General features: G+C 44.1%; 1 protein-coding gene across 4 annotated transcripts in view; it reads left to right on the forward strand.

Annotated features, from left to right (window-relative positions):
- The first annotated feature begins 802 nt into the window (after window positions 1–802).
- FUT8 (fucosyltransferase 8) overlaps window positions 803–27,008 on the forward strand; it is a 241,304-nt gene continuing 215,098 nt past the window's right edge. For all 4 annotated transcript variants that reach the window (XM_054027425.1, XM_054027426.1, XM_054027427.1 and 1 more), the window contains exon 1: window positions 803–1,067. The gene's annotated coding sequence lies outside the window, so the exon portion shown is untranslated. The remainder of the gene's footprint in view (window positions 1,068–27,008) is intronic.

Consider the following 27,008-nt stretch of genomic DNA (forward strand, 5'->3'; position numbering starts at 1 on the left):
GGGCTGCCCTTCCCCACACTGCTCCTGCTGCCTGGGATGGCACTAGGATTGCCAGTTTTCCAGGAATTGTCCTGGAATCTCAAGGAATTAGATGAATCTTTAATTAAAGATGGTCATGTGATGAAAGCTTCAGGAATAGGGCCAACAAAAACTGGTAACCCTAGATGACAGGATGCACACACCTCATGCTCCTGAAAAGTCCTCCCTTCCCTTTCCCTCCCTCCTGCTCTTCCAGACTCCAGTCAAAAACTGCAGCACCTGGCAGCTTTGCAGGCTGTGAGAAACACTTTTGGGGGCAAAAATCTGTCCGGGAATTGGCCCTGCTTTGAGCAGGGGGTTGGACTAGATACCTCCTGAGGTCCCTTCCAACCCTGATATTCTATGACTCAGCCACGCCTCCGAGCCTGTGTCCGCTGCAGTCACATACCCGTGGCAGGGGTCCCCGCCCGGCAGGCTCAGGCCGCTATCAGACCCTCGCTCAGCGAGCTCTGCTCCGGCAGCTGCCCCCCGCCGCCCTGTACGCGGGGCGAAAGCCCTGGCGGGCGGCTCCTTGGTGCGCAGCGCTGGGGAGATGCCCCGAGGGCCGGTGCTCAGTCAAGCCGTGCCCCAGGCACAGCCTCGCGGAGATCCAGCCTGTTTCCGCCGGGCAGCTGCGGCCGCGCTATGCGAGCCAGCGCCGAACACCACCAAGCACGGCTCGCTGTGTCTGGGCCAGTCGCAAGAGCGTCATGGATGGCGCATGCGCACTGCTAGCGGCTAGCGCTGTCTGCCCAGCTTAACCGAATCCCTCCCCAACACAAGAAGCGCCGTTTGCCAATTGAGCGCGCTCACGGGCTGCCAGGCTCTGGTGCGCGCACCCGCTCAGCACTCTTACTCCTGGAGCGCGCTCCGCGCTATGTCTCTCGCGCCCCCTCGCTCAGTCAGTCGGAGGCTCCGTTAAGCGACGGCAGGTTCCTGTTTCCGTATTTTCACCCCCCCACACCCGCATCCGCGCGCCGGCGCCTCCTTAGAGCCGGCACCCGCAGCAGGGGGGGAGCCCGCGGGCGGGCGGTGCTGCTGCTACTCAGGTAAGGGGGTGCGGGGGTCCGGGTGAGGAGCCGAATCGGGGCTGCTCCAGCTGCCGCTCCCCATCCCTCCCCGGGCCTGGGCTGCGGAGGCTCGAGCGACTGCCGGCCGGCGGTGGGGGAAGGGGAGAGCGACCCCCGCCGGGTGCCAGGCTCCCCGCGCGGTGGCACGGGCCGGGGCCTGAGCCGCTCGGGAGCAGGGGGCTGCTGAACCCCGGGGGCGGAGGGGCCGATGGCCAGAGCACGGGGAGCCGCGTGCGAGTCCCGAGCTTCCGCAGCCCAGCAGCGGGTCGCAGGGGGAGTGCGGAGCGGGGTCCGCGGGCGGAGGCGGCGCTCCGGGGGCCGGGCTGCCGCGGGGTGCGGGGAGGGGAGCGCTGCTGTCGTCCTGCGCGCCGCAGCCGCCGCGAGTGAAGAGGTGGCGGCAAACTTCACTCACCCGGCAGATGCCCCGGCCCTACTGTTCGTGTCTGTAGGGTGAAATGACGAGCAGAAAATGCTGGTGATGGGAGTGGATCTCCCATGAGTCCCCTTAACGTGAAGGGCCCCGGGGAGCCCAGAGGAGTGACTGCCCCACGAATCCGCTCCGAAGTCAGTTACTGCCGGCGCTTGCCCACACGAGGATCTTTAACCATGTTCCACCTCGTATTAATTTACAGGAGTTGTAGTCTAGACAAGGCACTGGTGCTTGTTCCTAGGCATGTTTAATTCTAGGGATGCCATGGCAGTTGACTGTTTATGGCAGCACCCGCTGTGTGCTAGTTGCTTTTCAAACACTCAGAAAGGATGGGCCTTGTTTAAAAAAACACACAATGTAAGGACAGACCAGTAAACAGAGGTTAGGGGAAAGGGGACTAGGGTAGTCCATATTACCTGCAATTTATTACTCCAGTCATCTTAGTTGTTGCCTTGTGCTCTCACACAACTGTTTGTTTGTTTATATCACCTTGTTGTCTCATTATTTAGATAACATATATAGCACTTGAGTGCAGAGGTCCAGCATATGCTATATGTTGTAGGATTGGGCCTTAGACTGTAAACTCTTTGAGACAGAGACTGTTTTTGGGTTTGTCTACACTACGGAGATTATACTGATATAGCTATGTCAGCATAGCCTTATAGTGTTGACACAACTTATGCTGACAGAGGGATTTTTCTATCGTCGTAGGAACACCACCATCCTAAACAATGTGAGCTATGTCAAGCACTCTTCTGTTAATATAGCTATGTCTACATTGGGAGTTATGTTGGCAAAACTATGTCGGGTATGGTTTTTTTTTTTTTTTTTTTTTTTTTTTTTTAAACACCCTGACTGACTATGCCCATATAACTCTCATGTGTAGACCAAGCCTATGCGTGTACAGCACAGAGTAGAGTGGGGCCATGGCTTGCCCGTGCTAACCTGTTGATGCTACTCCAATTCAGATATTATACAATAATAAATGTATGTCTGGGAACATACTTGTGTTCTGCCTATATTAGACTTTACAATCATGTTTAGCTGGTGTGTTACAGTGGCATTTTAAATAATTTTCTATCAGTTTCTAGGCATTGTCTAATGGTCAAGGGGATACTTCAAAATGGCCATTTAGAAGTGAGGTGGTTCTTGGGTTTCACAATATTACCAGGTCCATTTTTTGAAAATCATCCTTATCCTAAGTAATGAAAAACTCAAAGTTGTAAACTGTATGGGCAACTATAAAGGCAATTGATATTTGCTGGTTCCCTGTGTGGTCACTAAAAACAGATTTTACGGTAATCTTTTTACATGTATTAAAGTTCACAATCAACAATATTTATATAGGTGACTACAATTTGAATCACAGTCTTGTATTTTTAATAATCTGTATTTGCTTGGATGCTGCAGCTGTACAAGCTAGTATACTGCCAAAGTTGTATGAGCACTTGCCTAAAATAATTTCAAGATGAAATCATTCTGCATTGTGCAGCGAAGCAATGTTTTGCTGTTTCCCCCCCCCCCGCCCCTCAATACACACAACAAACCAACCAATTTTTCCATGTGTAAAGTGTAATTAATTATTCATATTTCTGAACAAGCTATTCAGTAATGAGGATAAAGTAAGAAGCAGATACTGGAATGCTGAATTGCACAAGTTCAATATCTGAGACACAGACAACTGGAGATGTGTATCTGACAGCTGAAAAATGTAAGGGGTCTTAAAGTTGTAACTGCTTTTTCTCTTGTTGCTTGCTTTGTTTAGAATCTTGTCTGAGTAAATTAGCTAAGCAACTGAAAGGAAACTATGATTACAAGAACAGGTGTAAAACATCTTTATACTTGTTCAAGAACCAATGGATTAATTAATTAAAATCAGCAAGGATACTAAGATCCATAGAAACAATGAGGAGTCCTTGTGGCACCTTAGAGACTAACAAATTTATTTGGGCATAAGCTTTCATGGGCATCAGTTGCATCTGATGAAATGGGTTCTAGCCCATGAAAGCTTATGCCCAAATACATTTGTTAGTCTCTAAGGTGCCACAAGGACTCCTCGTTGTTTTTGCTGATACAGACTAACGCGGCTACCACTCTGAAACCTAAGATCCATAGGGTTTTACTAGTTTCTGTAACTAATTTTAATTGTTTATGATCACTGTATTAAGTTTGCAAACAAAAAGATTAGTTTGAATGTATAATGGAATTGTGTTGATGATAAATATTTTAGACAGTTCCTGAAATACCCATCTGATTAAGGAAAGTTTTGATCTGTTCAGACCTATTGTAGCTGTATAAATGAGTGCCCTGCTTACTCGTTGTATTTTAGATGGAATGAATTTCAAAGTCTTGTTTATGGATTTTGGATATTAATTTTGTGATCATTCTTTTCAGCTTAATTTCAGGGATTCAGTGATATCTTCTGAAGGAAATAGTTGAATTTGAGTACTTAAATCTTTTGTATAGTCAGAGTTTAAAATAAGAAGTAGTTACAGTATTGTTAGGCTGGTCTGGAGGGGGAGCTAGTGCCAAAGCAAAATATAACTTAATTTATGCTAGAATGGTTCTAAAGCCTGCAGATCTGTTTCCAGTTTGACCATGGGATATACCAATACCATAAAGAAAAGAAATGTAGATGATTTACGGTAGACCATTCAAAAAACTCTACATCTCTTTCCAGTTTGATCACAGGATGGACAGTACAATACAATCTAATACAATAAAGAAATATAGATAATGCATACTATATCTGAATGTTTGTAATGTATCTGTACTAATGTTTACTATACATATGCATTATATACACATACATATTATATGTGCTTGTGTGCAAGTACAGGGAGACAAGCACACACCCAAACTCCTCTACTAACAGAACATTATTAAGATTACAAAGTCAAGCACTCACAGGTTAGGAAATGCCGGAGTTAAGATTGGCTGTACAGCCTTAATTCAGACCCTTGTGCATATGCATTATGATACAATCTTTAATTACATGATCACATACTATTTTTCTACAGGACCCCGGGCCTCATTCAGTGCACAGGATAAATCTGCTCTGGGGATAAATCAAGGTTGAGTAGGAAAGTTAAACTCTTGTCTTGTAGGATCCCATTTTCATTTGTTGCACAATTTGGAACATGAGTAACAAATGAGGCAAAGGTTTGTAAGAAGAGGAAAAATGGTGTCTCATGGTTAAAGCAGATGAATGTTGCCCTGGAGAATTGGATTCTATCCCTTCCTTTGCTACGGAGTTTCTGTTAATGCTAAGCAACTCACTTAAACCAGACTTTTTACAGTATAAATGGTTACTAATTGTGTGTTTCTCATTTTCTGGGTGCCTGACTTGAGATCCTGGGGTCTGATTTGCAGAAGTGTTGACAGCTGCAGTTGAAGTAAATGGAAACTGTGCTTCGAACATATATAGTGCTAAATAATCCTAAAAAATCAGATTGGGCACCCAAATTTAGTGGATACTTTTGACCTTGATCTCTTTGTGCCTCAGTTCCTTATCTGTAAAAAGGGGATAATAATAACCCCTCACTTCAAAGGGCTGTTGTAAAAATAAATTTATTAATGTTCATGAAGCACTCAGATACTGTAATGATGAGCATCATAGAAAAGCCCATGAGGAATCTGATAAATTTGTTTTTAGAGCAGGGTTTGAATAATATGCGATAAAGAAGGTATGGAGCCACAAATAGAACAATGTGGAAAAAACAAAATACCAAATAGTTAAGCAAGCACCATTCGTACTATGCACTGAATGAGATGGAGGTTCTGTGGATAAAACGGTATATGATCATATAGTTAAAAACTGTTTCACAATGCATATGCACAAGGGGGCTGAATTAAAGTTTCACAGGCAACATTAATTTTCTGGCATTTTCTAACTTGAGTTTGTAACCTTAAAAATGTTTGTATTATCTAATTTCCTAGTTTTTTTTTTTTTTTTTTAAAAAGAAAAAACAAGAATTTCATCATTTGGTGGCATATAGACACCAACATGAGTCATCAGTAGGGTTGGAACCTTTAGATCAACCACACAGACCTCGGCCACTTGTGCTAATAGAATAAATGATAGCAGTATTAGGTGTCATCATCTATGTGGACTCGTGCTAGAGGGGGATGAGACATGCTTTTTGCCAGTAGATTTCACAGTTGTTTGCTGACAGCATAGGGCTGGTGAGATGCAAGAATCTTGGGTCCCATTCCAAGTTATGGAGAGGAGTGTGTTCTACTGTTTATTTCCCGCTCCCTACTCCAAACTGTGACCCCTTCTGATCTATCCCTTACATTCTGTCCTTCCTGTCTCTTCCCCATTTTGGCTCCTCATCCCAATCCTATTCTCCTCACCTAACCAGTCCCAGCCTCAGGTTTTCATCCCAGCCTGTCTCCTCTTCAGACACCCAGTCCCAGTGTCCTCTTCCAATCCCAGTCTCCTTGTCTAGCTAGTTCCAGTTCCCTCCCTCTTGGGCTTTCATCCAGTCTGTTTCTCTCCCGCATCCTGGTTGCCAGATGCCCATCCCCTTTGGATCCCAGTGCCAATCTTCCTCCCAGGCTCTTTGGCCAATCTCATTGTCCTGCAAACTCCCTGCAGCTCCTTGTCCCAATCTCTTCTCCCAGCCAGCCCCAGTTCTCCCCCCACACCACAACTCCTCATCATGTCACTGGTTCTCCCCTCACGTCACTTGTTCTCAGCCCCATTCTCTTTGCCCAGCTAGTCCTAGTCCCCTTCCCCCATCCCACTTACTGTCTCCCCGTCTTCTCCTTACACCATTTCCTTTTCTGGCTCCTAGACCCTGCCCCCCAGTCCCAGTTTCTACTTCTATTTCTCCTCCGCCCCCCCATCTCAGCAGATATAGCTCATCCCCTCTGTGTTCATATTGGACAGATTCTTTCTCCATGTTTCATTGAGAGCAGTACACAGGAGAGATGTGGCTCCCTGCTTTTATTTCTGGGGTCTGCACCAGGAACCAGCACAGCCTGCAGCCTCCCAGAGCTGTAATTGCAGGGGAAGTCCTACTCAGTCCCCTGCAGCCCAGGGCTGGAGCAAGCTCAGTGCAGATGGATTCAAGGAATTTGCTAAAATTATATAGTCTCTACTGTGCAAACTGTTTTTTTTTTTTTTTTTTTTTTTTTTCCCCCCCGAAAGCCAAATTTGGGCAGATTTTCACAAGAATGGAAAAAATCACTTCCCTGACACAAAGGCTTCTCCTCCTCTGACAAATTTCAGGTCCCTGATCCAATGCATTGGGGTGCTAGAGCTGCTCAAAGAAAAAGTTGCCATTTTTTTTCAGCCTGGGGAAAACAATGTATTTTTCCCTAGCTTTGTTCTTGAAAACATTTGAACTGTGTTTGTTGATTTTTTCCAAAACAGTTCAGCCTTGGGCGTACACTTGGAATGGAAAACTTCAGCCTGAAAGGCTGAAGTTTGGCAAAGTTATATTCAACTGAAAACTGTTTTATAATAAGGAGCGTCTGCTAACCTTAATAGGTGGTATTGCCAGCCTTGCCTATAATTAAGGATAAGATTATGTCACGGAAGTCACAGATTCTGTGACTTTCAGAGACCTCTGTGACGTTTTCAGCTTCAGCCCCAGGGTGGCAGGGCTGGAGCTCTCAGCAGGTGTGGGGACCACAGAACTCTCAGCCAGCGTGTGGGGGAGGAGCTCCTGGTGCTCTCAGCTGGCCTGGCAGTGGGTGGGCCTCCCTCTCCAGAGCTGTTGGCTGCTGCAAAGGTGCGTGCTGGACACCCCCCTCCTCTCGCACTGGGGCTCAGGCTCTTCCTCCCCCTGTGCTTGATTTTGTAACATTTTCATTTCCAGTGGGAACCTTTTTCTGATGATGTAATACTGTTGAGAATTGGTGATCAATTCTGAGTTTAAAACTTCCCAATTTAAAACGTTGGTGTTAAACTTGTCCCATTGTTTGAAATCTTGTTAACCCACACTAGTAATCTTAAAAGGAACATAAAATACAGGGTTCTGGGGGAAGGAGAAGAGGATATTCCCATGTTGTTAGTCTGACCACAACATTTTTGTTAAATATCTAGTCTTTAAATCATAAGCATGCCTGAGGCAAAGTGCTATTATTAAATGACTGTCAGGAGGTGCTTTAATTGTGATGCAAGCTGCCATCAGCAGAGATATTCAACTGATACTTCACTGAAGATCTCAACACCTCCAGTGGTTTCCAAGTAGGGATCCCAAGGTCTCTTTGTAAGTGGTGTTTTCTGTAACAAAGCATAGTGAATTACCAGGGGATATACAGGTATCTGTTTTACCTAGTTCCTTCTAACATCAGCCAACATGAAAATGTGATCTACATAGTTTACTTGTTTGCATATTGTGACATACCAGGGGCAGGGAGCAGTGGGAGAGTGGTAGAAGGGAGATATATAAGCTCTAGGCTAATTAAGGTGTGGTTCCCTGTAGACTAGGGAGGGTTGCTACAGATTAATTGGAGCACCTGTAGTCAATTAAGGCCCTGTCAGGAACCTAATAAAACCCCCTGCTTCAGGCAGTCAGGGGGTGCAAGGAAGGAGAGAGGACTGGAGTTTGGAGGTGTGTTGCTGAGACTTGTAAAAATAGAGAACCAAAGGAAGGGAGACTCCCTCCCCCAGCGTCAAGGACCGAGGGTAACCCTATCAAAGAGAGTAAGAAACTCACAGGGGTTGAGAGGGGCTGGGGCTCAGTGCGAGGAGCAAACCCAGAACCCTCCCACACTTCCCTTCTCTACCACCTTCGTGCCTGAAGAGCAGGGGCAAGGGGTGGTGTTTTAGCCCACCACCAACAAAATTTTGTCATAAATAGTGTTCAAAATAAAATGGAATACTTCACAGCTGAATACAGAGATATACAGGACAATTCTGCAAGTCTAGAATTTGAGGTCTGTATTGACACTAATTACCCTGTGATGCACATTCAGAAAAAAAGTTGGTATGCTTCCACAAAATTGGAGTTGCAGTTCTACAGCATTCTTTCTTTGTTTGTCTGCTTGGTAACCTTATAGTGCTAAGGTGAAAGTAGTTAGTTTATTTTAGGGCTGTCCATTAATTGCATGAATTAATTAAAAAAATTATTCGCAATTGCAATTTTAACCACACTGTTAAACAACAGAATACCAATTGAAATTTATTAAATAATTTTGGATGTTCTTCTACATTTTCAAATATATTGATTTAAATTACAACCCAGAATACAAAGTGTACAGTGCTCTTTATATTATTTTTGATTACAAATATTTGCACTGTAAAAATCATAAGAAATAGTATTTTTAAATTCGCCTCGTACAAGTACTGTAGTGTAATCTCTTTATTGTGAAAGTGCAACTTATAAATGTAGGGTTTTTTTTGTTTGTTACATAACTGCATTCAAAAACAAAACAATATAAAACTTTAGAGCCTACATGTCCACTCAGTCCTACTTCTTGTTCAGTCAATGGCTAAGACAAACCAGTTTGTTTACATTTTCGGGAGATAATGCTGCCCGCTTCTTATTTAAAATATTGCCTGAAAGTGAGAACAGGCGTTCGCATGGCACTTGTATAGCCGGCGTTGCAAGGTACATGCCAGATATGCTAAACATTTGTATGTCCCTTTATGCTTCAGCCATCATTCCAGAGGATATGCTTCCATGCTGATGATGCTCATTTAAAAAAAAAAAAAAAAAAAAAAAAAAAGCGTTAATTAAATTTGTGACTGAGCTCCTTGGGGGAGAATTGTACGTCTCCTGTTCTGTTTTACCCACATTCTGCCATATATTTCATGTTATAACAGTATCAGATGATGACCCAGCACATGTTGTTTATTTTAAGAACAGTTTCACTGCAGATTTAACAAAATGCAAAGAAAGTACCAATGTGAGATTCCTAAAGATAGCTACAGCACTCGACCCCAGGTTTAATAATCTGACGTGCCTTCCAAAAATCTGAGAGGGATGAGGTATGGAGCATGCTTTCAGAAGTCTTAAAAGAGCAACATTCCAATGCAGAAACTACAGAACCCGAATCACCAAAAAAGAAAATCACCCTTCTGCTGGTGGCATCTGATTTAGGGTTACCATATCTCATAAATAAAAAAAGAGGACCCTCCACGGGCCATGGCCCCGCCCATTTCCCCACCCCTAGCCCCGCCCCAACTCCGCCCCTTCCCCCACCCTAACTCCGCCCCCTCCTCCCTCCCACTCCCAGCCAGGGGGAAAGGGCTGCCCCAGTGCTACCAGCATCACGGTTTCCCGGGCAGCCCCCAGACCCTGCGCCCCCAGCCGGCGCTTCCCCAGCGCAGCTGGTGCCCGGGAGGGGAAGCGCCCAGCCGGGGGCGCAGGGTCTGGAGGCTGCCCAGCAAACCGTGAAGCCGGTAGCGCTCGGGCTTTGGGCAGCCCCCATGCCTCCAGACCCTGTGCCCCCAGCCGGGCACTTCCCCTCCGGGGCTCCGGCGGCTCTGCGTAACTTACACTGTATAAGTTACACAGAGCCGAAGAGGAGCAGAGCCCCCGCAGCTGGAGGCTCTGCTCCTCTTAGGCTCTGTTTAAGAGCCGGGCTGCCCCAGCGCTACCGGCTTTGGGCAGCCCCCGTGCCTCCGGACCCTGCGCCGCCGGACCCCGGGAGGGGAAGTGCCCGGCTGGGGGCGCAGGGTCCGGAGGCAAGGGGGCTGCCCGAAGCCGGTAGCTCTGGGGCAGCCCGGCTCTTAAACAGAGCCTCCAGCAGCTGGGGCTCTGTGTAACTGACACTGTGTCAGTTACACAGAGCCCCCGGGGCTGGAGGCTTTTCTCCTCTTTGGCTCTGTGTAACTGACACTGGGTCAGTTACACAGAGCCCCGGGGGCTGGAGGCTTTTCTCCTCTTTGGCTCTGTGTAACTGACACTGGGTCAGTTACACAGAGCCCCGGGGGCTGGAGGCTCCAGCCGCCCCCGCTCTGTTTAAGAGCTGGGCTGCCCAAGCGCTACCGGCTTCGGGCAGCCCCGTGCCTCCAGACCCTGCGCCCCCAGCCGGGCACTTCCCCTCCCGGGCTCCGGCGGCGCAGGGTCCGGAGGCACGGGGCTGCCCGAAGCCGGTAGCGCCCGGGCAGCCCGGCTCTTAAATAGAGACGCGGGGACTGGAGCCTCCAGCCGCCGGGGCTGTGTGTAACTGACACAGTGTCAGTTACACAGAGCCGGGCTGCCCGAGAGCTACCGGCTTCGGGCAGCCCCGTGCCTGGAGACCCTGCGCCCCCAGCCGGGCACTTCCCCTCCCGGGCTCCAGCGGCGCAGGGTCTCCAGGCACGGGGCTGCCCGAAGCCGGTAGCGTTCAGGCAGCCGGGCTCTTAAACAGAGCCGCCATTTTCCCGGACATGTTCCGCTTTTTGGCAATTCCCCCCGGACGGGGGTTTGACTGCCGAAAAGCCGGACATGTCCGGAAAAAAGAGGACGTATGGTAACCCTAATCTGATTCAGATGATGAAAATGAACATGCGTCGGTCCGCACTGCTTTGGATTATCGATCAGAACCCATCATCAGCATGGACACGTCCTCTAGAATGGTGGTTAAGTACAGTACTTGTACTTGTATTAGATTAATTGAAAAATGTTATTTCCCTTGTTTTTTACAGTGCAAATAATTGTAATAAAAAATAAATATAAAGTGACCGCTTTATATTTGTATTCTGTGTTGTAATTGAAATCAATATATTTGAAAATGTAGAAAACATCCAAAAATATTTAAATAAATGGTATTCTATTATTGTTTAACAGCGTGATTAATAATGATTTTTTTAAATTGCTTGACAGCCCTAGTTTCTTTTAAAGGTAGAATAGTTGGAGAGAGATTTAATAGTGAAGAGTGTTACTCTGACAATTTTTACTTTGTAGAATTAACAATTTTGTAAAAGTTTTTGGAATATTGTTGTGCATATCTTGTGGCAGACGATTCTGGTTAGTTGCATAATTTTTTCTGCCCAGGATATTTCTGCTAACCTTTTAAAAATATATTGTGTATTATAAAAGTACTGTAATAATACAGGTTAGTGCTGTTCCAGCTACTTCCTGATATCTTTCGTTAGCCTTTTTAATTACAGTACTTGGATTAAACTTTTCTATAATTTAGTTAGAATTTATATAACAAATCAGTGTTTTTATGATGAAAATAGTGTCCTTAAACTCTTTCAGATCTGAAGACTTTTTGAAACCTGTTGTTGTTGTTTTGTATATATACATATTTGTATTCAGGCATAGAAGCAAGTTTTATGAACAAATCAATAGCATGAGCTTGCATGTAGGAGGTGAGCATGCAAAGGTTACTTTTTTAACCTCCATAATTAACAACTGTTCTCTAGAAAATAGAGTGGTTGGGAGTGTAAGTCTTAATACTTTGTAATAGAATAAACATGGATCTGCTGTGGGGGAAAAAAATGGTCCAATTCTGTATACAAAAGCCTAGAAATTCATTGTACTGCTGCTGAGCTGTGACCCTTCAGAAAAGCAGATAGTTCACATGTGCTTTTGCCTCCACGTAAACGCCTATCAAAAAAAGCAATTAATTAAATTGGCACATTGACTTTCCTCCTCATGCTTGGTGAGTATAAAAATGCTTTTGTTGAATAAGAAAAAGAGTGACTTGTTGCAAAAATGTGTTGAAGTATTAAAATTGACAAGAGCCTTGGAGGTCTCTTTTCACCTTCCCTATCTTTCATTTTGACATCACCATAAGTAAGGAACATAGTTGGAAAAATCATTGAGACAAGCAGTTCAGTGCAACCAGAGCTTCTGATAACCTCAGTTGTGTTTGGAGAGGGCCCAAGAGATTCAGTATCATAACTAAACATTTATGACTAGACTTTGATTGTGATATTAAATAGTATTTTTAAAAAAAAAATTTTTTTGCATAATGTGTAGTAATGCAAACAGTACAGGAATTCCCATAGCTAGGGCCCTACCAAATTCATGGCCATGAAAAATGCGTCATGGACCATGAAATCTGTATAGTACAGAGTAAAAGCACACAAAAGACCAGATTTCATGGGGGAGACCTGCGTTTCTCAAATTGGGGGTTCTGGCCCAGAAGGGAGTTGAGGGGGGCGTACCAAGGTTATTTTAGAGGGGGTCATGGTATTGCTACCCTTACTTCTGCTTTTCCTTCAGAGCTGTGTGGCCAGAGCGTGGTGGCTGTTGGGCGGGCTGCCCAGCTCAGAAGGCAGCACCCCGCCAGCAGCAGCACAGACATAAGAGTGGGAGTACTACAACACCCCCCCGCCCCCAACAACCTTATGACCCACCACAACTCCTTTTTTGGTCAGGACCCCTACAATTACAAAACCTGAAATTTCAGATTTAAATAGCTGAAATCCTTAAATTTGCATTTAAAAAAAAAATGCTATACATGAAATTGACCAAAATAGACCATGAATTTGGTAGGGCCCTATACATGGTAAATTAGACCAGTACTCTAGTCAGGTAAACTGTCTAATAGTAGCCAATACCAGCTGCTACAGAGGAATGTGGCAGGAACTATACTGTGGACAGGTTATTACATAACTGCCCATAGTGAAAACAACTTCCAATTCTCCCCAATAATTAGGGCAATTGGGACTTACAGTATTTCAGGTGAAGGTTCCTAATAGTCTTCTTTAATCCTAACTAACCTAAATTATTGCTATCTGAAAGTTTTGTCACTCCACTGTTCATCCACTTGATATGTTCAAAGAATTCTATTAGAGAAGCATAATTTTCCTTTGCCAAAGTAGTGTTTGCTTGTCCCTTCCACATTATGACTAATGTGTTTTTAAAATCTGTTTTTAATGATTTTCAGACAATTTACCTTGTCCCGACGTAAAGTTCTATTGGTCCGTGATTTCTAGGCTTATCCCTAGCACTTAAAAAAAAAAAAAAAAAAAAAAGTAAAACATTTGCCTGCTATCTTCTTCTAGCCCTCCTGTAAAGTAGCAGGTTTTACTGATGGAATGCCACCAACCAATGATTGTCATCAGTTACTTTACTCTCAAATATCTTCAAATTCTGAAGGAATACTCTTTGGTTCTGGTTATTTGTTGCTCTTCAGTTTATCAGCTTGAACCACCATCCTCCTTTTATTTTAAAAAGCACTTAAATTCCTGACAGTAGCTCATCTTTATTTCAAGAGGTCCTCAGGAGTAACACAATGGGTTCTTATATCTCTGGTGTTATTACTTCACCATCCCTGTCTTGGCACCTGGGTTTTCCTCTTTGGTTCTGCAGTCTTCATTGCTCTTGCCTTCCAGCCAAAGAAAAAGACACCCCTTCCAAGTGAAAAAGCCCAAAATAAAGAAGTATTCTCTAGACTCAGTTCTTCACTCTTGCTGATGCAGGATTGCCCTCTCTGGCTAAACAATGTCTTCATCTTCCCTGGGCTACAGATGCCTTCTTTTTTCTCCCTGGGCTCCAGTAGTTCTTTACCCTGTTGACGCAGGGGTTTGAAGGTGCGTTCCTCCTGTCTTCTCTGGAAGCAGAAGCTCAACGCTCCTAAACAAGGACTTACAACAGCAACTGAGCCTCCATCCCACCCCAGTACTATACTGTCTCAGCTTTTCCTTCTTCCATCATACCCCTTTGCATCCTTTCACAATCTGTTGTCACAGGCCTTTTCAACAACCCTGTAATTGGGGTCTGAGTTTCCTAAGCTCTCTTGGCAGAGAGCTGCTCTCCAGATTCCATCTCCCCTGGTCTTTCAGAACCACCATCTGCTCTCTGATGCCTCTGAGCTCCTCCCGGCTTCTGCAGAAAATCTCACCCAACATCTTGATCCAATCCTGGTCTCTGTCCTTCTGAGCCAAGAACAACACATTTATATAACTCTGGCACAGTCACATGGCTCCTAGGTCATATAACCTGTCTAGGACTATGTCTCCCATCAGTTCCTCTTGGAAAAACCTCTCTCAGAATTCCCCTCCTGTAAAGGCCAAAATCCCCAATAAAAGGCTGATGAGTGGTGCCTGCTCTTAATAGAGCCAGCATACTCTGGTAGTTATCTCTTCAACATCCTCACTGATAAAGATGGATATAAAACTTATTTGCTGTTTCCTTCTCTTCTTTAATTGTTTCCTTTATCCCTTGGTAGGAGTAAAATAATTACCATGATTCATTGCTATTGCAATAGCAACTGATACATCAGCTGCTTGGTAAAGTAGATGGAAACAAACAATAAGCATTGCTGTGCAACCGAATATAGTGTAATGAATCTAGGAACAAAAATGCAGGGCATACTTATAGGATGGAGGATACTATCCTGGGAAATAGTGATTGAGAGAGACTTGGGGGTGTCATAGTAAATAATCAGCTGAACATAAACTCCCAGTATGGTGCTTTGGCCAAAAGGCTAATTTCCTTGGATGTATAAAAAGAAGAATATTGAGTAGGAGTAGAGAGGTTTGACGCTGGTGCGACCACTCCTTGAATATTATCTGGGTCTGGTGTCCATAATTCAAGAAGGTTATTAATAAATTAGAGAGGAGCCATGACAATAAGTAAAGGATAGGAAAACATTCTTTATAATGACAAGTTTCAGAGTAACAGCCGTGTTAGTCTGTATCCGCAAAAAGAAGAACAGGAGTACTTGTGGCACCTTAGAGACTAACAAATTTATTAGAGCATTTGTTAGTCTCTAAGGTGCCACAAGTACTCCTGTTATTCTTTATAATGATAGAATCAAAGAGAAAGCAAAGGGGTGACTTCATCATTGTCTATGAGTATCTATATGGGAACAGCAGTCTGATAATAAAAGGCTCTTCAGTCTAGTAGACAAAGGTATAACAATATCCAGTGACTGGAGGTTGAAGCTAGACAAATTCAGACCAAAAATTAAAGTTCAGGTTTTTAACGGTTGGGGTAATTATCCATTGGAACAACATATGTAGATTCTCCATCACTGGCAATTTTAAAACCGAGAGAGGATGTTTTTCTAAAAAATATGCTCTAGTTCAAACAGGAATTAATTTAGGCTAGTTCTGTGGCCTATATTCTGCAAGAGATCAGACTAGGTGATCACAATGGTCCCTTCTGGCCTTATAACTTATGAGTCTATACTCAAATACTGTAGTTAGGATCAAAACTCTTGACTTCATTAGGGCTCTGTCTGGGCCCACAAGTCTATGTGGATCCAATTGCAGTATTGGGATCATGATCTGTAAATTTATTGTCATGGAGGTTCCAAGTTGATAGTGGTCCTTTAAAATGACCTACTTTTTTTTTTAGAAGTCCCAGATGAACATTTACATTTAGAAGTAATAATAATGGAGAGAATTCCAAATGTAATACATTTTTCTTTACAGTATAAGACCTTGCTAGAGGTTCAAAATGTTTCTTGAAATGTCTCTCAAAATTCTGATTGTAACATTTTCCTAGTTCATGTGAAATGAAGGTCTCCAATTTAAGCTCTAGTTCAGCAGTTAAAATCCTTCTCTAATTTATAACCCTATGCAGCCTAAGTGAGAATCTGGGGACAGATTTAGGAGTAGAGTTCCATCCTTGAAAATATTAGTGGTATAGCTGTATTGACAAATGGCTTAATAAATCTATCTTTCTTAAAAAGGAAGATGGAATCATTTTAGTGATGGAGCCTTTCGCTCCATGGAGGCTAAACTAGCCCTTAATCGGAAGGTGGTTGTCAAGGTCAGGTTGAGGCACACTGGAGGGACAGTGAGGAGAAACAGGCAAAGTAACTGCCAATATGTATCCATTTTGGGGCTAAACACATGATGGCACTCTCCAGGGCTTTGTCTGGCTCCTTTAATCAACATTACATCCATTTGAACTAGCTCATTTACATCTTTTTATATGTTGTCTTTCATTCTAATGTCCTGATAGTTACACACTGATTTTAATCAGTGTACAACTTTAAAAAAAGGTATTCGTCTCTCACCATTAAGCAGGGCAGAAATTACTAATTTGTAAAGAGCCCCACATAAAAGAAGCATCAGATTACATGCCTAGCAAAATAGGCAGAAGACAACTAAATATCTAAATATTTGTTTACCTTTTATTTGATACCCACAGTACATTTACCTGCAAAAAATCCCAGCACCATGTCCAGTTATTTTCAATATTAACATTTGATAGATGTGCCTGGTCTGTGAAATATGTGTAATCAGATTTCACTCAATTTAATAGAATCACTAGAAACATCATGTCATAGGTGTTGTAATGATGCTCACTCTGTAATATGGTAACGCTGTGTTAAATAAATCTGGTGACTTTGGTATATCTACACAGTAATTAAACACCTGTGACTGGCCCGGGTCAGCTGATTTGGGCTGGGGCTGCAGGGCTGTAAAACTGCTGTGTAGATACTTGGGCTGGATTTCGTCCCAGAACCTGGGCTCCAGCCCAAGCTTGAATGCCCGAACACTGCAATTAAACAGCAGTAGTGCCTGAGACCTGTGAGCCTGAGTCAGCTGACATGGGCCAGCTGCTGGTGTTTAATTGTAGTGTAGACCTACAGTATATTCCTGTATGATGTTTCTTTAAACAAAAGCTTATTGTTGTAATGATTATTGTTTTGTTTCACATTTTTACATGGCAAGGATTAATAAACCTGCTAATACTTTCTTAATTAAATAGGTAAAAAAGCATCAGAGGAAAAAGAGAGTAAGCAGAGATTGCTAATGGGTAATGGATAGTCAAGGTAAAGGATAAGTGAGCAAGCATAACAATTTCAGGAAAAACCTTCATATGCTTAAAAGGCCAATTAGCAGTGGATTCTTCTTAATCTCAGCACTTATTTAGTCCTTTTATTATAGTGACAATGACTCAAAGAGAGAGAGTCACAAGAAGATGCTTCAGCACTGGAGCAAATTATCAGATCTAGAGACAATCAATATAGCACATGTGACCATTAGGACTTCTATTTTCTGTAGTGCATAAGCTATGCAAAATAGGTGTATGGGGTGTGTGTGGGTGTGTGTGTGTGTGGGCAATATTCATGAAGGCCTTTTCTGGTGTGCTGAATATTATGCCTAGGGTCCTACCAAATTCATGGCCATGAAAAACACATCACAGACCATGACATCTCTTCTCCCCACCCGCACCCGTGAAATCTAGTCATTTTTGTGTTCTTTTACCCTAAACTATACAGATTTCATGGGGGGGGGAAAACAGTGTTTCTCAAATCTGGTGTCCTGACCCAAAAGGGAGTTGCAGGGTGTGGGGTCACAGTATTGCCTCCCTTATTTCTGTGCTGCCTTCAGAGCTGGGCGGCCAGAGAGTGGCAGCTGCTGACTGAGGGCCCAGCTCTGCAGGCACCAGTGCAGAAGTAAAGGCAGCAATACCATACCATGCCATCCTTACTTCTGTGGTGGTGCTGGCAGTGGCTCTGCCTTCAGTTCTTTGACTTTAGGAGGAGAAAGCAAGCTGGGATTTGACATTGTAATAGTAACTGCAGCCACTAGTAAGGTGTGTCATTTTAATTGTTTTTGTTTTATTTCCTTTTTATCAAACTGATTAGAACCCAGAAAGAGAGCTTAAATACTGCAGTTTTAAAATAATCCTTTGTAGTCTAAAGGTTATAAACCATTGGTATTATGTAAACAAAAATTAAAAGGAAATTCTTAGGCTCAAGGCCCTTACTTCCTTTTTGGTTTTGTTTTGTTTTACCATATGTATTCTCTCTGACTTGTATTGTTCAATCCTTTCTTTCATTGTGGGAGATGAAGGATTTGGTAATGGTAGAATTTTTCTTTTTTTGTGAATTGGAGGGAATTGATGAGTTTCCCTTTAGCCATGGCAGGGATCAAAATTTCTTGTTCTCTGATAATTGGTCCAAGTTCCTTGTTCATACCTTGGTTCTCTCTCCTCTGCACTGTTGTAATATCCTTCTCCTTGTCTTGATAACTCCAAAGCTGCTGCTTTGCTCATTTAACCCTCCTTATCATATCCCCCAACTAGTTCTTTCCTCATCAAACACCTGTTCCTTGTTTTTAGGAGCACTGCAGAGCTTCACCATGTCTACATTTCTGCCATAGTTTCTATTGCGTCTCATCTTTGGCCTACAATTTGCCAGCTGTTCTCAACTTGATATACTCTCTTTCTGAGTTTATTTTTCATCCTGTTGCTGTGCTTAGAAAAACCTTCCTGTCCCTATTTGGACCCTCTTCTTTTGGCTGATTTTCTGCAGATGTTCACTGCTCTGTACTAGTACTCCTCTGTTGCTCTACTTTTATCTCATATTGAATGGTCCATGTTATCAAACTTCATCCACATTTTGTGTCATGTTAATTTTTTGTTGTTTTTTGTCTTTGGCATCCCTTCTCCTTATTTTGTCATTCTTTAATGTTAACCTTATTTAACATTTTAAAATATTTATATATTTACCTTTTTAAAAACTTACAACAGTATATTAACTTAAGAAAGAACAGAATGGACAGAGTCCATACAAAGAAAATTCATTCTGTGTTCAAAAACGGCAATGATTAAATGCTTTTCTTCTAAAGTTTTCCAAAGTTACAATTTGAGCTTTAGTCATCATTTAGACCCCCCTCCCCTCCCCAAAAAAGTGAGGGGTCACTGTATTGGAGTGTAGGTTACACCTTGTTGATTTGTATGAAATGAAAACTGAAGGAGAAGATAAAGAGAAATGAAAAATAAGAGACTGAGTCACAGGAAAAGAATGGACGTCTAATAGGTGAATGAAGAAGTGGCAGAGTATGGGGCCCCTTTAACTTGGGAGATGTTGAGCTACATTTTTGCTGGTCTGTTAAAGTATTTCTGTCCATAGTAGGTTGCTTAAAATATGTTTACCATCATGCTTCTCTCTTTCTCTGACCCCCAAATGTTACATCATGATTTTAGCAGCTGGTATCTATCTCAAGATCTGCTGGTTAGAGATGCCCATATTTCCAGTGTAATGTAGCACCCTTATCTCCTGAGTAAGTACCCCCTGGTCAGTTAGCCTTCATGGTGATGGAAATTCTTCCTAAATTCCTCACTTCAGAGGTAGATGTGAGATCCCTCCTGCAATTTTTTTTTTCAAGTGGGAATGGGTTTTTTTTGTTGTGGTACTACAACTACACTGAGAACTCAACATTGCAGATGTTGACAGATAGAGAATTCCTCAAGGTTTTCTCTGTGGGTCATCCTTTCTAGGCACAATATTTTTTGCCTTTTCTCACCCTCTCCTTCCAGCTTAGCACGAGTTCTGGGAGGGAGAGGGGTCCTTTGGCAGGATTTCAGGAGAACTAGTAAATACTCTCATTTTTGTGCTACTTCTACACTGCTAATGGTTAAAGTGGAGGCTCAGTGCTCAGATCAAAGGGGCCTCCACTCCCATTCTTGCTCAGCTCAATGCCCCTGCAGCCCCTCTCCACTCTGCAGAAGCACTGCTTCTGGACACCTGAGGTTTGGGCTGGTTTAAACCAGGACCTGGCTTTACAGAGATCCACAGATGGTTGATCTCATGGTATTGTCTCCAGCCAGTGCTGAGCATGACCGCAAGACCCTAGTAATAGGTTAGAGAGGAAGGAAATTCCTTGAGTTTGGAAACCTGCACTTCTGTTGTGGCTGATTTCTTTTGCTCAGAATATCCCAAGGAGAGCAAAAGTCCAGAGGACCTCTTCCTGCTGTGGCTTTTGGTCCCCTTTTGGCTTTCCTGATTACTCTTCTTAAGGCCACTCAGAAGTTTTTCTCAATCCCAGCACAGAATCCCCAGGTAGTTCTATATTTAAATGTTTTTTTTTTTTTTTTTGATGCTGACAGTGACCCCACACTGTTTCCTCAAGTAAAAAAGCTTTGAGTCCTCAAGAACAATTGGGTGCCTTGCTCCACCTTCCTCGCTCTAGCAGTGGGCTCATGTCTTGTGATTGCCAATGGTCCTGGATCCTTCTGTTTTCTTGGTACACCTTATGGTCCGTCAGCCCTCCCCCGATCTTGTACAATAAAGGTGAAATCTTCCATAAGAGGAGCCCAATCATTTTCTTTAATTTATTCCTTTATCACTACTAATATTGCCAAAATCCTTATTATCAGGGAAGGCAGAACTCTCCCGATTATCCTCTGACCAGTACAACTCCAGTCATCTCTTGCAGTAGGATGAAACTGATGAGCTGGTGGATATTGTTCATTCTGATTTTAAAATAGACAACCCTTCCTCCCATGTTCCCTTAACTTGGGACCCTTTCTAGGTGATATGAAGGAAGAAAGGCAAATTAATCTTCTCAATACCAGAATCACTGGAGAAGATTGCATACTTTGAATATTCCATCTTATTCAGGCCCACTACTGTCACAGAAAGATCCTAATTCTAGTGGCTGGAATGGGAGCCCCAAATGATTTTATTGACCAGGGGTAGGCAACCTATGGCATGTGTGCCAAAGGCAGCACGTGAGCTGATTTTCAGTGGCACTCACACTGCTTGGGTCCTGGCCACCGGTCCAGGGGGCTTTGCATTTTAATTTAATTTTAAACGAAGCTTCTTAAACATTTTAAAAACCTTATTTACTTTACACACAGCAATAGTTTAGTTATATATTATTGACCTATAGAAAGAGACCACCTAAAAACGTTAAAATGTATTACTGGCACGTGCAACCTTAAATTAGAGTGAATAAATGAAGACTTGGCATACCACTTCTGAAAGGTTGCCGACCCCTGTTATAGACCAAAAGATGAAGAGGTAACAAGGGGCTTTGTGTCCTCTTGACATTGCCCAGTAATGGCATTCTAGTTAAGTCTGGAGTTCTTAGAGTGGTTGCACATATCCATTCCATTGTAGGTGAGTGCACACCCAGTGCACGGTTGTTGGAGGTTTTTCCCTCAGCGGTACCCATTGGGGTGGTTGGAGCACCCTCTGCAGCTGTGCGCCGCTGCATGCAGGCATAAAGGACAGAGCCACCTCCGACCCCCTCAGTTCCTTCTTTACCACCTCTTCAATGTGGCTGTAGTGCTTCAAGCATATCAGCTGGGCAGCCAGCACTGAGATGTGTTGGGTAAGTGTGTGTGTGTGTGGTGAAAACAATTACATGTTGCACCTTGGGTGAGATTCTATGCTGCTCTTAGTGGCACAGGATAGAACTCTGAGCCCAAGGGTGTGTGTGGTCTAATTTGGCTTTAAGGCACCTTTGTGCACTCCTGAATCTGACCTGCTCTATGTCCCCCAGCATAATTTAGACAGCCCTGAGGCTAAGTTACAGTAGCCTGTCCCTGGCTGTCTGTGGGCCACAGTACAGTGGAAACTCGCAATGGTGTGTGCTACAGTTCTTCCCCGGACTTGCCCTTTCTGCCCATAGCATGCCACCCTATGCCAAGACTTGAGGGGGTCCTTGAAAGGCAGCCTTACAGCTCTCTTTGAGCTCTAGCAGAAATCATCCCCTGGCCAAATCTGGGACTTGTAAAGAATCTCTCTTAAACTGTCCCAGCCTTTTTAACTAGCATGAAGGAGCCAGAGGGGTGAGGATCTCATCTCTTGTGTCTACCTCTGAAATGGGGAGCAAAATGTAGAAACTCCATCAGCACTGAGGCTAGGTCTACACTACGGGGGGGGAGGGGAGGGAAGAGGGTCGACCTAAGATACGCAACTTCAGCTATGTGAATAGCGTAGCTGAAGTTGCGTATCTTAGGTCGACTTACCTGGCTGTGAGGATGGCGGCGAGTTGACTGCTGCCGTCAACTCCGCTTCCGCCTCTTGCCGCAGTGGATTTCCGGAGTTGATGGCAGAGCCATCAGGGATCGATTTTATCACGTCTTCACTAGACGTGATAAGTCGATCCCCAATAGATCGATTGCTATCCGCCGATCTGGTTTCTGAGTAATGGAGCAGCAGATACCTACTTGAAGAAGTAAAATTTAAAGATAAGAAAAATAATTTTGCCTTTCTAGCCCTGATATTTTGGATATCATCAGACATTAAAACTGTCACTGCTCCTTCATTACAGTAGTACTTTTTTAGTAATTTTTTCTGGTCTTAACATACCGGTAAGTCCCAGCCCTTGGATTATATATAAAAACCTTCAAGCAAAGTGCTAGCTTGGAGGCATTTTTTGTTATACTGAAAGTAATTAAAGAGATGAAACTCATCCACTGAACTTTTAGAAAGGTTGAAAATTGGCTTTTAATTCTTCTGTAAATGTTTCCTTCAAGCCTGTGGTACTGTTTGGGTTGCTGTTCATATAATTTTATTTTAAAGATGCACCTTGCGAAGATGCTTGAAATACTACTTACAGCCTCTACTACTACTATTCCTTTTTACATCCTTACAGTTGGCATGGAATAAAGATGCTGCCTGTACATAATAGGTAACTGAAAAGCGCTCTCATACCATATGTGACTTATGGGTGCTTTGATGTAAAGGGCATGGTTTGAAAGTAACCCCAAATTTCATAAACCGACCTGCCAAACAAATCTCCTCAGTAAATGCGGAAACAAAGGGAGCAAGAATATCTTCTACCTATACCCAGTAACAAGGTATCTCTTCTCTTGAGGTTGAGGATGAGACACTTGAGAGATGAAACCAAGGCTGAGATTAATGGTCTACCCTGAATCCTTAAATTGAAGACTCAAGTATATATTTTTGTATATAACTTTGTCTAGATGCATGTTTCCCTAAGTTTGCAACTCAACATGGATATTAAGGTAGGGAACAATACCCTCCTCTAACTGAATTTCCATTGCATTATGTAAAGGTAACTTTAGAATCTCCTGCCAGTCCAAATAAATTGCACCATTACAGAGTTCAGTCTTGTTAATTTTGTTGCAAATGAAATTAAAGGCGTCAGCTTTGAAATTAAAAGAAACTAGAAAAAATGGATTCTAATGAACAACAGAAAACTAAGAACAATACCATCAGTTCTAATTACAACATATAGTCTTTATTCATTAGTATCAAGGTTTTACGGGAATAAAAAGCCCTAAATATGGGATCATTCATATCCTTATGTAAAAGGAAGAGCTAAGTGTTCTTACAAAAGGTTTGTGATATATACATGATTTCAAACTAGTTTTAGAAATGTTAAAATTGGAAAAGAAGCAAATCCTGAGAATGGTAATTATTGGAAGGGACAAAACTTCTAATTCATTCAGTGACTGGAGCAGTAACCAGTAGCAACTGCTATAGTTAATGTTGTGAAACAGTTTACTTTAATGCCTTATTTTCAGAGTTTTTTCTTTTGAGCATAAATTCTCTGTGCTTGATCTATTTTAAAATGATTATTTTCACCAAAAATTTTGAGGAGCATTCCTTCAGCTTTTTTGAATTTGCGAGGGTGGAGAAATGTAGTACACTTTTCCATTATTTTTAAACAAAACAAAAGACCCCTAAACATGCAATCTTTGGATGTTTAGTCTGTGGATTTCAGTGCTTTAAAAATTTAAATAAGCATTATTGACACCTTCTCTTTTCAATTTTTTTTTATTGGAACCAGGAAGCTGTGCACATAACATTTTGAAATTAGTACACCTCTACCCCTATATAACGCTGTCCACGGGAGCCAAAAAATCTTACTGCGTTATAGGTGAAACCGTGTTATACTGAACTTGCTTTGATCCGCTGGAGTGCGCAGTCCTCCTCCCCTCCCCCCCCCCCCCCGGAGTGCTGCTTTACTGTGTTATATCCGAATTTATGTTATATCGGGTCGTGTTACATCAGGGTAGAGGTGTATATGAATAAATTTTATCCTTCTTTGAGTGCTTGCTCATGTCAATTCCATTTTGGGTGTGTGCGCACCCACATGCACAGTTAGAATTTTCTGCCTTAGGGGTATCCATAGGGCCAGCTGCGCCACCCTCTTGAGTGGTGCTCCCATGCGCCGCTGGCCCTGCGCCACCTCAATTCCTTTTTACTGCCCGTGGTGGTTAGTTGGACCGCCTTGCCTTGCTTTGCAAGAGCAGTAGCGTTTTTTCCATAGACTTTGTTTCGTTGTTGTTGTACATTTGGGGTGGGAAAACTACAGCCTGTGGGCCACATCTGGTCTGCCAGCCGATTTAATCCGTGGGGGTAGGGTAAGGGGCTTGTCCTGCTCTCGCGCTCCAGCCGGGGAGCGGGGTCAGGGGCTGCTCTGCGAGTGTGTACTGCAGCTCCGCACGGCTCCCGGAAGGAGTAGCCTTTTTCCCCCTCTGCCTCCTAAGTGTAGGGGCAGCCAGGGGGCTATGCATGCTGCCCCCGCCCCAAGTGTCACCCCCACAGCTCCCGTTGGCCGGGAACTGTGGCCAATGGGAATTGCAGGGGCGGAGGGGCCTCTGTGTCGGAGCTGGAGGGGCGACATGCCTCTGCTTCCGGGAGCTGCTTGAGCTATGTGCTGCCTGGAGCCTGCATCCCTGACCCCGTATCAGGCCCCTGCCCCAGCCCTGATTTTCCCCCCCCCCCCCGCTCTCCAAACCCCTTGATCCCTTCACTTGAAACCCGTCATCCCCTGCCCCACCCCAGAGCCCGCACCTCCAGCTGGAGCTGTCAACCCCCTCACCCCAACCCCCTACCCCAGCCTGGAGTCCCTTTCCGCACCTGAACTCCTCATTTCTGACTGCACCCCAACCCTAATTTTGTGAGCATTCATGGCCCGCCATACAATTTCCATACCCAGATGTGGCCCTTGAGCCAAAAAGTTTGCCCACCCCTGTTGTACATAGTTTCATTGTAGTTAGTTGATAATGTTAGTGAAATCCCAGTTGGAACTTTGCCCCAAGCAGGGCATGCCCTGCTCCCCTGTCTTCAAGCCATGTGTGTCATGTAGCAGGTTGATGCCAATCAGCGATCCTCACGACAGCTGTCTTAAGTATCTGGGAGAAAGCCATAGAAAAGACCAGGTGCCGCATCTGTAAAAACTTTCGCCTGTGGACTCAGAAGGAGCGGGATATCGTTATTGATGGAGACCACTCTTCGTCCGGCGTCTGAGCCCTCCACTGTGGCACCCATGCCCAGCACTTCGGCCTCGGCGCACAGTGCACCGCCAGCACCAGACCTGGCCTGGCACCGTTCCATCTCTGCCTACATCGAAGAAGAGGCAGAAGAAGTGAAGCCCCTTGGCACCGAAGGACAGAGGTACCACTGAGGTTGGACTCGCCCGGCCAGGGATCCATCTCCCACCCCGGTAGTGGCAAGGGCTCCCAGCCATTTATGGGGCCTTGAGTGCCTGAAGTGGTTCTGGCAGCTAAAGAGCAAAGCCGACTGGCTCTGCAGGTGCTATGCCAGGGGACCGAAATGGCTTTGCTTGCGACACCGAAGGGGAAAACCACTGCGGTGCTGCAGCAACGTTGACTGACGGAGCACCCCAGGTTGCCAAACTGCAGGCGCAAGTACCCGCCGCTGCGAGCTCAGACCCTAGCACCACAACCTAGCTTCCAGGCTAGAAGGCCTAGGTTTCCGTCGAGCTCCCCTTCTACTAGGCGAAGGACTCCATACTCATGGTACCGCTTCCTGTACCCCCAATACCAGTGACCATCTGGCCATTGGTCACCTAGATGCCAGTCACCTTCTACCAGAAGGTCTCCTTTTCATCAGTCACTGTCCGGGAGGGGTCATTCAGGATCTCAGCATCCTTGGCGCTTGCCCTGGTACCGTTCTTCCAGCAGGCGATGCTACTCCCTGCCAATTGCCTACTAGGGTCAGTAGGCAAACCCAGGTCTCAACAGGTCCGCATGGTCACTGGAGGGATAGAAGTCAGGGTTGGACTTGCAACACCGGAGGGAACAGAGAGAAGAGCCCATTCTCCTCAACCACCACCTATGCCAGAGGAGGAGACCTTTGAGGAGCAAGAGGCAAGGGCTGATAAGGAGGTGACACCTTTTACTAATAATCTCATTTCCTGATAAAGCTGTCATGCCTCCACCGCTTTCTATGGCAGATGACTTCAGGCAGCTAAGGGAACTAATGAAGCGGATTGTTGATGAGCTGCAGATTCCCTTAGAGGAGGTTCAGGAGTCCCACCATAAACTGCTAAATATTTTATACACTTCAACATCTATGAAGATTGCCATTCCAGTCAGTGAAGTTCTCAAAGAGCCCACTAAGGCGGTTTGGCAAACCCCTGCTACTGCACTGCCTACCTGCAAAAGGGCAGACAAAAAATATTGTTCTATCTAGGGAATCAAGACTTTCCATTTTCTCACCCAGCACCAAATTCACTAGTAGTGAAGACAGTTAATGAACGAGGCAGACAACATAACTCAGAGTCCATCCTGTACAATAAGGACCACAGGAGGCTCGATCTTTTTGGTCATAAATCCTGTGCTTCAGTCACACTGCAGTTCAGCATAGCAAACCATCAGACACTCATGGTCAAATATGACTATTAAAATTATAACAAACTCAATTATTTTATTGATCTGCCAGAAGAACATCTATAAAATAGTGTTGAAAGTACACAGCTCTAATAAATCTTGTTTGGTTTTGGTGTTGTATTTTGATGATTTCCACACTGTATTTAAGCTCCTGAAGGTGTTCCTGGCTTTATTGATTTTTGTTCCGGGTGTCCTGGCTTGTTCCACTGTTCTGGCTGATGGTGCTGCCCAAGTATGTGAATGTTTCTACATTGGTGAGAACATAATCCAGTATCTGTACTGGTG

Source organism: Malaclemys terrapin, chromosome 4 (assembly GCF_027887155.1).
Source record: "Malaclemys terrapin pileata isolate rMalTer1 chromosome 4, rMalTer1.hap1, whole genome shotgun sequence".
Lineage (NCBI taxonomy): Eukaryota > Metazoa > Chordata > Testudines > Emydidae > Malaclemys > Malaclemys terrapin.